This window comes from Dermacentor variabilis, chromosome 3, assembly GCF_050947875.1.
Source record: "Dermacentor variabilis isolate Ectoservices chromosome 3, ASM5094787v1, whole genome shotgun sequence".
NCBI classification, from domain to species: domain Eukaryota; kingdom Metazoa; phylum Arthropoda; class Arachnida; order Ixodida; family Ixodidae; genus Dermacentor; species Dermacentor variabilis.
This window is the reverse complement of record NC_134570.1, coordinates 223,473,247-223,487,596: the sequence shown is the minus strand read 5'-3', so window position 1 is coordinate 223,487,596 and position 14,350 is coordinate 223,473,247. Positions and strand designations below refer to the sequence as shown.

Genomic DNA, 14,350 nt, shown 5'->3' with positions numbered 1-14,350 from the left:
GTTCTGTTTGTTTTTGAACAGATTGCCCTGTTGTTCGTGCAGAACGTCTCCCTGTGTTCTGTCCGCGTTGTACCGCGAAATATTCTAATATAATCAGGCTAATAGCTATTTTTCCAGGAAAGCAAGCACTACCGTAAGATAGCACTGAAATTTCCATGGAAAGAGTCTTGTTGAAAACTGCACAAAGAATATTAAGATGCTTCTTTTTCACACACGAACCTAGTATGGCGCTGACCTTCCTGGAATCCAATGGCTCTTTCTGTGGAAGGCTTTTATGGGAATTTGACGGCCGCCCAAAAAGAACCACCCTTCAACAAATTGCTTTGTAAAAATAGCTTTAGGGAGGCCCCTCGCGAACTGCAAGCCTGAATTGTTAGCATCCATGCGCCGCCTCTTCAGCAGGCCCTTATCAACATATTGTAACGTGGTGGTGACGTTCAATAACACAGTAGCAATACTGTGAACGACCAAACTAACTTTTATTGGGCGAACCTGTGCCCACAAAACAGGCTACACTAACAGAACAACGATAGCGGCGAACACGGTCAGCGATCGTCGAAAATCTGATCAGCGGGTCAAGCGCGTCGGCTTTTATACAGCAGTCGTCGAATGTTCCAGACTAATCGTTCGGGCCCGCGTGTCTTCTACAAAGTTCTACACTATTCGCGTCGCGCATACAGGCAATCAGATTACACAAGTTGCGGTCAAAGACAGTTGACGGAACCATCGATAACATTCCAGAAACTTCTTTTACATGCAGGCGCGTCCTGCGCTGCGCGATAACATTTGTTAGGCGGCCAAACGTGGTCGCCCGATAAAGACAAGTACACGTGTCATTACCCCCCTCTCAAAAAGCATTGACCCGATGCTGCAAACAAACGAGAGTAATAATAAAAAAAGAAGCACTCGTAGCAAAGAAAATAACAAAATAAGAAAGTTCGTCAGCGTCCATAAAAGGGTTTAAGGCGCACCACGTGGACCACTTCAGATCGTGCGCGGTGCCGCTATGAATGCGAAATGCCGTCTGACACGACCTCATAGTCCAGTGCGCCAATACGTCGGATGACCTTGTAGGGTCCGAAATAGCGTCGCAGTAGTTTTTCACTGAGTCCTCGTCGGCGTATCGGGGTCCATACCCAAACACGGTCGCCGGGCTGGTACTCGACGAACCGTCGTCGGAGGTTGTAGTGTCGGCGGTCGGTCCTCTGCTGGTTCTTGATCCGCAGGCGGGAGAGCTGTCGGGCTTCTTCGGCACGCTGAAGATAGGTAGCGACGTCAAGGTTCTCCTCGTCAGTGACGTGCGGCAGCATGGCGTCGAGCGTCGTCGTCTGGTTCCTACCGTAGACCAGCTTGAACGGTGTGATCTGTGTTGTTTCTTGCACCACCGTGTTGTAAGCGAATGTTACGTACGTCAGAAGGGCATCCCAGGTCTTGTGTTCGACGTCGATGTACATCGCTAGCATGTCGGCGAGGGTCTTATTCAGCCGCTTCGTAAGACCATTCGTCTGCGGGTGGTAGGCCGTTGTCCTCCTGTGCCTTGTCTGACTGTATTTCAGAATGGCTTTCGTGAGCTCCGCTGTAAAGGCCGTTCCTCTGTCGGTGATGAGGACTTCTGGGGCGCCATGTCGCAGGAGGATGTTTTCGACAAAGAATTTCGCCACTTCGGCTGCGCTACCTTACGGCAGTGCTTTAGTTTCAGCGAAGCGGGTGAGGTAGTCCGTCGCCACGACGATCCACTTATTTCCGGTTGTGGACGTCGGAAAGGGTCCCAGGAAGTCCATCCCGATCTGCTGGAATGGTCGGCAAGGAGGCTCGATTGGCTTTAGTAATCCGGCTGGCCTTGTCGGCGGTGCCTTGCGTCGCTGACAGTCTCGGCATGTTCTGACATAACGGGCGACATCGGCGGTCAGGCGGGGCCAATAATACTTTTCTTGTATCCTCGACAGTGTCCGGGAAAATCCAAGCTGTCCAGCGGTCGGATCGTCATGTAGGGCGTGCAATACTTCTGGACGAAGTCCTGACGGGACACGAAGGTAGTTGGCGCGGACTGGTGAGAAGTTCTTCTTCACGAGTAGATTGTTTTGAAGCCTGAGGGAAGATAATCCGCGCTTAAATTCCCAGGGGACAACGTCGGTGTGTCTTTCCAAATATTCGACAAGGCCTTTTAGCTCCGGGTCTGCCCTTTGCTGTTCAGCGAAGTCTTCCGCGCTTATCATTCCAATGAAGGCGTCGTCATTCTCGTCATCTTACGGCGGCGGGTCAATGGGGGCGCGTGATAGGCAATCGGCATCGGAGTGTTTTCGTCCGGTCTTGTAGATTACAGTGATGTCGTATTCTTGTAGTCTGAGGCTCCATCGCGCCAGTCGTCCTGAATGATCATTTATATTCGCTAGCCAACACAACAACGCGTGATGGTCACTGACGAATTTGAATGACCTGCCATAAAGGTAAGGACGAAATTTAGCTGTAGCCCAAACGATGGCGAGGCATTCCTTTTCGGTCGTAGAATAGTGGCTTTCCGCTTTTGACAGCGACCGGCTAGCGTAAGCTATCACCTTTTCGACTCCGTTCGTCATCTGGACTAGAACGGCACCGAGGCCTAGGCTACTGGCGTCAGTATGGATTTCTGTATCAGCGTACTCGTCGAAGTGCGCAAGTACCGGCGGCGACTGCATGCGTCGTTTGAGTTCTTCAAATGCGCCGGCCTGCGGCGTTTCCCACTTGAACTCGACGTCACATTTAGTTAGCTGTGTCAGCGGCTCAGCGATGCGTGAAAAGTCCTTGACAAATCGCCTGTAGTAGGCACACATGCCAAGAAATCTACGCACTGCATTCTTGTCGGTGGGCTGCGGGAACATTGCGATGGCAGTTGTTTTCTGCGGGTCGGGGCGTACTCCGCATTTGCTGATGACGTGGCCTAGAAACAGAAGCTCATCGTAAGCGAAGGGGACTTTTCTGGCTTCAGAGTGAGCCCTGATAACTTGATGGTCTCTAGTACTGCCGCAAGCCGCCTAAGGTGGTCTTCGAAATTTTCGGCGAAGACAACGACGTCATCCAAATAAACAAGACACGTCTGCCGCTTCAATCCAGCTAACACCGTGTCCATGACGCGCTGAAACGTTGCAGGCGCCGAGCATAGTCCGAATGACATGACCTTGAACTCGTAGAGGCCGTCTGGCGTGATGAAGGCGGTCTTATCGCGATCTGTCTCGTCGACTTCTATTTGCCAGTAGCCAGACTTGAGGTCCATCGACGAGGAGTATTTAGCGTTGCAGAGCCAATGCGTCGTCTATCCGCGGAAGGGGGTATACGTCCTTCTTCGTGATTTTGTTCAGTCGACGATAATCGACGCAGAAACGTAGGGCACCGTCCTTTTTCTTCACCAGGACAACAGGAGATGCCCACGGGCTTTTCGACGGCTGGATGATGTCGTCGCGCAGCATTTAGTCGACTTGTTGCCTAATAGTTTCAAGTTCACGCGTCGAAACTCGGTAAGGGCTCTGGCGGAGTGGTCGAGCGCACTCTTCGGTTATGATGCGATGCTTTGCAACTGGTGTTTGTGGAATCCTCGATGATGTCGAAAAGCAGTCTTTGTATCGACGGAGAAGACTTCTGAGCTGTTGCTGCTTGCTGCTCATGGGGAGACTTGGATTTACGTTGAAGTCTGGTTCGGGGACTATGGTCGGCGGGGTAGATGCGGCAGAATCTGAGAGGACAAAGGCATTGCTCGTTTCCAGAATTTCCTCGATGTACGCGATTGTCGTGCCCTTGCTGATGTGCTTGAACTCTTGGATGAAGTTGGTTAGCATCACTTCCGCTTTCCCACCATGCAGTCGAGCTATCCCTCTTGCGACGCAAATTTCGCGGTCTAGCAGTAGACGTTGGTCGCCTTCGATGACACCTTCTACGTCAGCGGGTATTTCGGTGCCGACCGAAATAACAATGCTGGAGCGAGGCGGGATGCTTACTTGATCTTCGAGCACACTCAAGGCGTGGTGACTACGAGGGCTCTCCGGCGGTATCGCTTTATCTTCCGACAGCGTTTGACTTCGACTTCAGGTCTATGATTGCGCCGTGTTGGTTCAGGAAGTCCATGCCGAGAATGACGTCTCGTGAGCACTGTTGGAGGATAACGAAGGTGGCAGGGTAAGTCCGGTCATGAACGGTAATTCTTGCCGTACAAATTCCAGTCGGCGTAATGAGGTGTCCTCGAGCGGTTCGAATTTGAGGGCCTTCCCATGCATTTTTAACTTTCTTCAACTTGGCAGCGAAGTGTCCACTCTTTACGGGGTAATCGGCCCCTGTGTCGACTAAGGCAGTGACTGCGTGGCCGTCGAGAAGCACGTCGAGGTCAGTGGTTCTTTGTCTGGCGTTGCAGTTGGGTCTTTGCGTCAGATCACGGCTGCGTCGTGTTGAACTGAAGCTGGTACGTCGCGTCGTCAAGTCGTCTTTCATCGGTGTAGTCTTGGCTTCCTGACTTCGTAGGGACGGCGGCGTGTCATGATTAAGTCGTCGAGATGGTTTCTTCGTCGTCTTCGTCAGTGGCGGAGGATCTTCGTCAGTTCGACGAACAGCAACCGCACCTCCACCGGTTGCGGCTTTTAGTTTTCCGGATATGGGCTCGCTGACCGGCCCCGGGCTGGGCCAGTGTATGGTCGGCGCTGCGGCGACAGGTAGCGGCCTGGTGACGGCGAACGGGACGGTCGTCGAGGGCTCCACTGAGTAGCGGCGAGGTAGTCGGCGATGTCACGTGGGCGCTCTCCAAACTGTGGACGCGGCGCGTTGACCGAGAACCCTCTCAGTCCCAAGTCGCGGTATGGGCATCGGCGGTACACATGGCCGGCTTCTCCGCAGTGATAGCAGAGCGGGCGGTGGTCGGGGGCTCGCCAAATGTCTGTCTTCCTTGGGTAGCTGCGCTGGGCGACGGGTGGTGGCGGCGGCGGCGGGCGACGGAATTGCGGCGTTACAGGGCCCTGGCGCTGTCGCGGAGGGGGGCCTTGACGGCTTGCGACGGCGGCGTAGGTCATCGCTCCTGGCTGGGGCTGCGGTAACTGAGGTTGCACCTCAGGAACTCTAAGCGATCGCTGAACCTCATCTTTCACGATGCCGGCGATCGAGGCCACTTGAGGCTGCGACGAAGGCAGGACCTTGCGCAGTTCTTCGCGCACAATGGCCCTGATGGTCTCTTGCAGGTCGTCCGAACCCCATCCTTGGATGGCGTACTGCGGCGTGAGCCCCTCGTGGTTATATTGCCGGGTGCGCATCTCCAGAGTTTTCTCAATCGACGATGCCTCTGCAGAAAGCTCAGCTACGGTCTTTGGCGGGTTGCGAATAAGTCCGGCGAAACGTTTTTGCTTGACGCCCCGCATCAGGAAGCGGACTTTTTTCTCCTCCGACATTTCCGAGTCGGCGTGCCGGAAGAGACGGGCCATCTCCTCCGTGAAGATCGCGATCGTCTCGTTTGGCAGCTGCACTCTGGTTTCTAGTAGCGCTTGGGCTCGCTCTTTTTGCGCAACGCTTGTAAACGTTTGCAAGAAGCCGCTTTGGAAGAAGTCCCACGTCATTAAGGTGGCTTCTCGATTCTCGAACCAGGTCCTGGCTGCGTCTTTCAATGCGAACGAGACATGCCGCAGCTTGTCGTCGCTGTTCCAACTCTTAAACGTAGCGACCCTCTCATACGTCTCTAGCCAGCTTTCCGGGTCCTCAAATGTGGAACCGCGGAACGTCGGTGGCTCCCTGGGCTGCTGCAGAACTATTGGGGCTGCTCCGGCTGGGCATTGGGGCTGTCTTCTTGGTCGTCTCTGGACGAACTTCTCTGACGATCTTCTTGGTCGTCTCTGGTAGAATTCCGTGTTCCGGGGGCAGCTGCTGTAGCCGGCGGCTTGCTCTATGTTCCGGGACGGCGCTGGTGTTGTCTTTGCGGTCCGGGTTTGGATTACGGCTTGTCGGGGGCGTCCGGTACATGAACGTAAAGCACCTCCACCATATGTCACGATGTGGTGACGTTGAATAACACAGCAGCAATACTGTGAACGACAAAACTAACTTTTATTGGGCGAACCTGTGCCCACAAAAGAGGCTATACTTATAGAACAACGATAGCGGCGAACACGGTCGGCGATTGTCGAAAATCTGATCAGCGGGTCAAGCGCGTCGGCTTTTATAAATCAGTCGTCGAATGTTCCAGATTAAGCGATGAGACCCGCGTGTCTTCCACAAAGTTCTACACTATTCGCGTCGCGCATACATGCAATCAGATTACACAAGTTGCGGTTGAAAGACAGTGGACGGAACCATCGATAACATTCCAGAAACTTCTTTTACATGCAGGCGCGTCCTGCGCTGCGCGATAACATTTGTTAGGCGGCCAAACTTGGTCGCCCGATAAAGATAAGTACATGTGTCAATATACCCCGTCACCGATGTCTACCTGTGAAACAGTAGAACAGGCGCACATTCATTTTATACAGTTTTGATCAAGGAATGGTTAGGAAATAGGGTAAGGTTTGCAAAAATGGCCAGAGCTACTACTTGCTTATTCATTTTCAAGAATAAAACAGCCTTACGTTTACCATGCATGCATTGTGCTGAGCTGCGCACTTTCACCTAAGACGGGAACTTCAATACAAAATAACGACATGCATCTGCCTAGATCTAAGCAAATGCGTGTTACCCCTTGACACAGAGTGAGATCTGAGGCTGTTCTAGTGATTAGCAGACACTGAAAGCTTCAAGCCTGATTGAGTGGTGGGCCAAGCGTCAAGCTGATTAGTGACGTACAAGTGATCGAGAAGTATCAAACAAGATGCATTTGTCTTCGAATGCAATTGTCTGACTTCCCCTTCCAGACATGCAGTTTTCAATTTACTGACTACACTTGGGTGCAATGATTTTCTCTGACAAAGTGAATAAACCACATACACAAGCAGCATTTTTATAGGTAGCGTAGTCTTTAATAGTTACTGATACCTTCAGTTTAGAAAGTCCTGTATATTGGGCCTCAACAAACTAATTTCATGATAGGTTTGTCAAGGTAGAAGCATCTCTTTTCTAGAGTCATTAGAAGAGAGGTGAAATGAGTTAATTATTGCAATTATTACCCAACTATAAATTTTACACAGCTCATCCTAGTGGAAAATTAAAGCAAGCGGTTTGTGCATGCCGCATAAGCATTTAGATATCAAAAATAGTGATTATAAAAGACTTTCGCTCGGAGGTTGATTAGTTCAAGCAGCCATGGCCTCGACAAGGGATAACTTTTCTTCTATAGGCAGAAATGAGGCTCGAGTATTTTATTCACAGATGTATGTGCCCTTGCATATATGCAATCTCTGTTGTAAATCTCGTTTTCGTGTATATGCAAGGTTCGTTTGGAACATCTCACTGTGCACAAAATGAAATCCATAAGAACCTGGCAAGAAGCTAAACAAACAAGAGACTCATCCCAGTGACGAACCATGCTTAGCCAACGAGACAACCATCCCACTAACAAACCGTAACAACAATCTTACTGGCATAAATTCTGAGCTTTGAGATATGAATGATATATGCATTGTGGTGATAGGCAGCTTTAAACAACGGCTACGCTAAAAAAAAACAATGTGGATAAGAAAAGAGTGGCATCAAATGCTTGGCAGAGCATCCAGCAACGACTAAATACAATGGTTACTGGATGAAATCTAGTATAATCGGCCAGGAAAGAAACTGGAAGCCATGTCTGTACCCGGAATCCCTAGAGGTACAATCAACCAGACACACCCTCAACTGAAACCTAGGAACCCTCCCCCGTCTTATGCTAAGGTATACTTAAAAAATGAACTTCTAATATTTTGCCCCATTGTGAGCCAGGCTTTCATATGGAAGCCGAAATGTATTGCTTTTATAGTTGCCTATGATTGGTGTATGTCATTCTTCGTCATAATTCATGCCAACCAGACAGGCTCCTGTCAAACTCTGTCAAACTTCTGTCAAACTTTTGTGCGAAAGCATTGCTTAAGGCACTTTTTGCCTAAACTATGTCTTCAGGTGGTAGAACACATTCTTGTAGATGCTCTAGAGCGCATTATTAACAGCACGAAACCTTAATTCGCAGTTCTTAAAAAGGCAATTTGCCTAAATTAATATAAAGTCTATACGGAGTATATCAGGCATAATTATTAAGCCCCCAATTATATTTAACTCAGAGGAGGCTACTTTAGGTAAGTTCACTAAACTGAGGGCACTCCACCAATATATAAAATTCGTGATCAGCCACTAGAAGTCCTGAAAACTGCAATACAGTAAAATGATTGCATATTACACAAACGTATCGTACAACTCGCAAGGTGGTGCCAGTTTTGTACACACCTTTGTGAAAGCACACATATCAGCTGCTTTGTCGTTGTGCAGTCCAGCCTGCGGCAGTGCAGCAGGTTCCTGCGGGATGTAGAGATGCCTTAATTCAGAATCCGCATAGCCTTGAACAGTAAGAAATGTTTAATTTATTGCGCTGTGAACCTGAAAATTTGATTTACCAGTGTCATGTGGAATTGGAAAGAAAGCCTCACACAGCCATCTGCATCAATGTGCGCGTGGTTGTGCGAATGTATCTTCGTTATATCTCAGGAGGTTTCACTGCTATTTTGTAACAAGTGAAATTTCAGGAAGGAACGAAATCAGCAGCAACAGACTACCAGGACGATCATCAACAAAACGACAATATGTATTAAAACATAGAACATGGGATTAAAAAATATTGAGCACATGAAAAGCATTCTGAAAGCTACGCCGCGATTTTGTAGCGATGCTATTCCTTTTCGCTATTCGTTAGTGGTCTGACCAACGCCCCGGCCCGTGTTACGTACTGGCATAGCCGGCCGTTAGCGGTGGGCAACACCAGTGGCATAGAATCCAGCGGTAAATATCACGACAAAATCGCAGTCCTTACTTTATTACGCACTGCCCTAACCTACGATTGCAAGAGCTGACATCCTGTTCTTAAGATGAATGAATATATATAGGCCAGCGTCTGATAGCGTAAAGGCCAGCGTCTGATAGCAATGTCTTGATTACAAATAAACCTCGTTATTGTAATATCGGCCTATATGTGATCTGCAACATAGAAGACAAGTACGCGAAGACACTCAAGAACATAAACAATGCAAATAGGATCTCGCGGCGTGGACCTTCAGACCAAACTGCATACATACAAACATTTTCACACAAAGTTATATCTGGTTAAGCATCAAACATAGCAATCGTGTGCCAACGCGTGAAGTCCATGACACATCGACGTAGACATTACACATGTACTGTGCTTGAGGGAATGCCTATATAACAAAGAATTTCTTGCCAAGAAACTACCAAACAAACAGCAAAGACTTTCAGTGTTTTCATAATTGTGTGCCCATTCAGTCATAGCAATCAAGGCGGGTAGCATATATTTCACAGCAGAATACAAGTACGCTGTAACATCAGAGGAAGCTTTCGTGAAATTGTTTGCTAAATGAGCAGAGCAACGTTGACAACCTACGATCAGAAAGCACTCTCCTTTAGCTAGTTACACAGCGCTCATTACATCAACCATAAGCTGCAAGAATGCGCGCAAGCGCCAAACTTGCTTACCTTTCAAGACTTAGCAAACGCTCCTTCGTCGCAGAGGCACCGTGGCACCGACGTTTTGCTGGCGCAAACACTGTACAACTTCCGATGAACTGCAGCTCCCTAAAAGCACAACCTTCAACAAAGCCTTCCATACACTTGATTCAAAGCCCCAGTACCAGACTTTTCACGAGAGCGCGGGCAGGCAGCTCGGCGGAACAAAGGCAGCTCGGACGGGCGCTGTAATAGTACACGACACTGGTGGATCGCACGAAGCAGAAGGTGAACTAATGGTGTTACACGAGTCCGGAGGTTTTGCGATGGTTAATGCACATGACAACGAGCACATTTTATCTACGCACTTCTAAAATATAATTGAACTACCACCTTACTACAACGAGCCCTGAGTACAACCAACGTGGTCTGTGGACCAAATGGATGGAAAATGGATGTTGTGAGCGTCTCCTTTGGAATGGGGAGGTCGGCTGCACCACTACGCTTTAGCTATTATTCTGTCTAATATCCTACCTACCTAGGTTAAAGAAGAAAAAACACTATGAACTCCCACAACCAAATTTTCTGATCCCCTATTGCGAAGTCTGCTTTTGTACGTCTCCGTTTTTTGTCGTTTCCCTACTTTTATTCCGCCAATCCTCCAATCTCCTCTTACTAATCCCTATTGCGGATAGGTTTACTTTTCCACTGCTCTCGCTGATTCCAAGGGCTTCAAGGAGACCAGTGGTGCCTATATGGACCGCTGGGTAGGAGTCTTCACATTCTAACAGAACATGCTCCGTAGTTTCCCTAGCTTTACCGCAGCAAGCACATGCTTCTTCTTCCTTCTTATATATCGCTTTATAGGTGCGTGTTCTAAGGCATCCCGATCTCGCTTCGAAAAGTAATGAGCTTCCCTTTGAGTTATCGTAAATGGTTTCTTTCCTGATTTCGTTTTTTCTTCTTAAGTAGTTACTCATCGCAGGTTTCTTTACCCTTGCCGCCACCTATGAGATTATTTCAGTCTCTATTGCTTTCAGCTTGACGTTCTTTGTTGCTGTGTTGCTCACTCTACAGGCCGCATACTTCCTGGTAAGCTTCATAGTTCTTTTCCTCCACTGTGAATCAAAGTTTTTTCTGTACAGATATTAACACTCTCCCAGCCCATTTACTTTCTTCCATATTCCTCAGTCATTCTTCATATCAATTTGCCTGTAAGCTTCCCTCGCTTCAAAACTAGTCCAGCCCATATCAGCCTGCACAGCTTCATTTGTAGTCTTACCGTGAGCGATATTACGTATTCAGCGGCTAGACGCCGAGGGTGGCAGGACGACCGGCTACGTGACAGACGGCCCACACAGCGCTAGGAAGACAATCACATTTATTCCTTCAGCGACGCGCTTCTTGTGCGCTAAGTAGCCAATAAGGGCATGGCAAGAAAGAAAAAAAATATCGCAGCAAGCGGGTAATTTTATCTGCAGACCCCAACGTAGAATGGAGACCAGCACCGCGAATGTCACAGCTCAGCCAAAGCTACCCATTTCTGGAGGCGTTCAAGAGGATCACGCTTCTTGAACAACTCGAGGTGGGAACAGGTAGCCAACGATGGCAACAAGATTGTCCAAGCACAGTATTGACGCGTTTTGCACGATCACATTGTCCTTGCGCTCGTAATGGGTGAAGAAGCCGAGGTGCACGGTGGCACACACGGGCAAGTTATGCTAGACGTCGCAGAAATGGTGAAGAAGGCGCTGTGCGTCTCCGGACTCGAACAACAAGCCCGTTGAGAGGGGCTGGGACGCCCAGGAGGAGGCGACGCTCATAATTAGCACTTCTCGCTGAGTGCCGAAATGATGCCGAGCACGTAGCGAAAGGGAGCCGGTCGCAGACCTCTCGCGCTGGGTTCATCCCGTCAGCTGCACGACAGGATCTGAAGTGGCTTAGTGAAAGAGCGGAAGAAACGCAGTAACTGCGTCAGAAGCAACCTCGCGTCCAAGCTTAGGAAAGCTCAGCAGTTGAATTCACGGGGAGCAGAACACATGAAAACCTAACACGAGAATGAAAAGGCTTGCGTCAACTTGCATGCACACGAGCAAAAAAAATAAGGGGGGGGGGGGGGGGGAATGCGGTTAAGGCAGTCAGCATTTGCATGGCGTTTGCCTTTTTTGTGCCGCACTAGGAAATCAAACTGTTGAAGTGCTAGACTCCATTTCATCAAGCGACCATTCTTGTTTGACATTTGGTTCAACCACACTAAGGGGAATGATCGGTTTCAAGAACAAAGGAAGAACCTTTAAGATAACACGAGAGCTTTTCGAGAGCCCACACCCAGCAAGCGCATTCTTTTTCTGCTGTGCTGTAGGCTTGCTCGCGTGATGTTAGCGTTCGACTCGCGTTGACAACAGGGTGCTCCTCACCTTTTTCGTTCACCTGACTTAAAACAACGCCTATTCTGCGGTCACTGGCGTCACACTGAACTAACAAATGGAGAGAGTAACCTGGTGCCGCGAGAACCGGTTTGGTGACAAGAAACTTTTGAATTGCAGCAAATGCGTCCTTACGCGCCGTATTCCAACGCACAATAGTAGGATCGGTCTTGCGCAGAGCGTCTGTGATAGGACTAGCGATATGTGCGAAGTTTGGAATGTAACTTCTGTAGGAGTCAGCTAAACCCAAAAACGAACGCCAGTTAATGGGTGAACGCGAGTTAATAGGTTTTTGACAAAGGAAAGCTAGTGTTTACCTCAACTTTTATTACGGAAGAACGTCGCTTCCCTTGGCCAACAACATGCCACAAGTGGTGGACTTCAGTGCTTGCAAGACTACGTTTGCTCAGTTTGAGTCAACCCTGCTTCACGGATCAAAGGAATACCTGCTGCAAATGTTCCAAATTCTGTTTTGAGATGCTCGAGAAAACAGCGATGTCATCAAGGTAGGGCACAGCGAGAGACTCGGCGCCTGTGACCACTTGATTCATTAGTTTTGAACATACGAACGGTGCATTCTTGAGGCCAAAAGTGAGCACCAGGGGGCGATATGTGCCCGCCGGAGTTATGAAAGTGGCGAGCTTACTAGCGTTCTTCGTGAGTGGCGCTTGCCAGAAGCGACGTACCTAGTGTTTTTTTTTTCATTGTTTAACCTAGGTAGCACATTAGGCAGTATAATATCAAGAGCTTGGTGGCGCAACCCACCGCCCGGTTCCAAAGGGGACGCTTATAACATCCATCCATCGTACCATATCTAACGTATAAATGTACTGCGCCGCAGAAACTTTCTCGCTTACGAATTTACGAATGGGAAACGTCCTCCTTTTGGTTATCGCATTCAGCTTACGATAGTCAATGCAGGGTCGGGGTTCCTTGCTAGGACTTTCTACGATAAACATCGGTGACACGTTTTTGCTTTCCACTGGAGCAATTAGACCCAGTTTCAACATGTTCTGAACGTAATCGTTCAACAGCTTCTCATGACAGAGCGAAAATCTGCATCCTTCTACGGAAGGGTTGGTCAGATGTCAATTCAATGTCGTGTTCCACGAGGGTTGCCCTACCGGGATAGGGGCTGAACAAATCGCTGAAATAGCGTACAAGCACTTTTAACGCCTTGCTTTGATTGATTGTTAAAGAAGCTTGTTTAGCGACAGATTCTAGTATTTCCTCTGTTGACGGGCAAGAGCAAGGGGTCGGTACTTGAGGGACTGGAACATTTATTTCGTCTGGTTCATTTAGGACGATGCTCAACGTCTCCATGCGTTGGATAAACGGCTTCACTAGATTGCAGTGCTAGATTGCCACGTCCCTGCATTTACCGGGCGTCGTTACCAAGTAATTCGTGTCGGAAAGCTTTTGCTTAACCATGACTGTCGCATGGCGCATCCCATGCTACTTCCAATTTATTTGCCTTCGACGAATTCAACATCAGCACTTTGTCGCCTTCATTCAAGGTTCGAGTGCGTGCAGATCTGTCGTAGTACACTTTAGTGTTTTGCTGCGCTTCTGTCATGTTGATCTGCGCCAATTCTTGCGATTCACGTAGGCGTTCGAACAATCTCAGCACGTAATCGACAACGGATTTGTCTAAAAATTCGTCTTCCCACTTTTAGCAAGGTGAGCGGGGAGCGAAGCGCTCGACCGTAAGCAAGTTCCGCCGGGGTGAATCCGATTGCTTCGTCAGTGATGGAGCGCAGAGTAAAGAGCATTGCGCGAACAGCCCCATCCCAGTCGGTGCCATTCACGAAGCAGAGCGCGCGCAGAATCCGCTTCATTACTGAGTGAAGTTTTTCGACTTCATTGCTTTGCGGGTTATAGGCAGAGCTGTGGTGAATGGATATGCCAGATTTCTGCAAGAATTTCGTGGTAAGCGCGCTAGTAAACACAGAACCATGTCGCATTGGATTTCACTGGGAAATCCGATTCTCGCAAAGATGCCGAGTAGCGCGTTTAAAACTGCTGTGGAGCCTAATTCCGGTAACACAACTGCCCACTGCTGTTACTGGTAATGGACCAACAATGTCGACTGCCAATCTGCGAAAAGGTTCGCCAATCAAAGGCACTCGGACCAAAGGTACCTTGGCATCCGGTTCTTGGGCAAACACTGCAGGAATGTACCCCTTGCTCAGATTTCTTGATGCACATCGGCCAGTAGTAGTCGTTCAGTAGTCTGCTCTTAATTTTGTTCACTCCTAATGGCCAGCCCACCTATTGCTGTGAACCAAATAGAGAAGTGCACCACGATACTTTTGGGGAACTACAAGCTGTTCGAAAGAGCGGCCTTTCTT

General features: G+C 48.9%; 1 protein-coding gene across 1 annotated transcript in view; it reads left to right on the top strand.

The window, feature by feature from the left end:
• LOC142575034 (neprilysin-1-like) overlaps nt 1-14,350 on the top strand; it is a 622,756-nt gene that overhangs the window by 586,396 nt on the left and 22,010 nt on the right. The gene's annotated exons all lie outside the window — the stretch shown is intronic.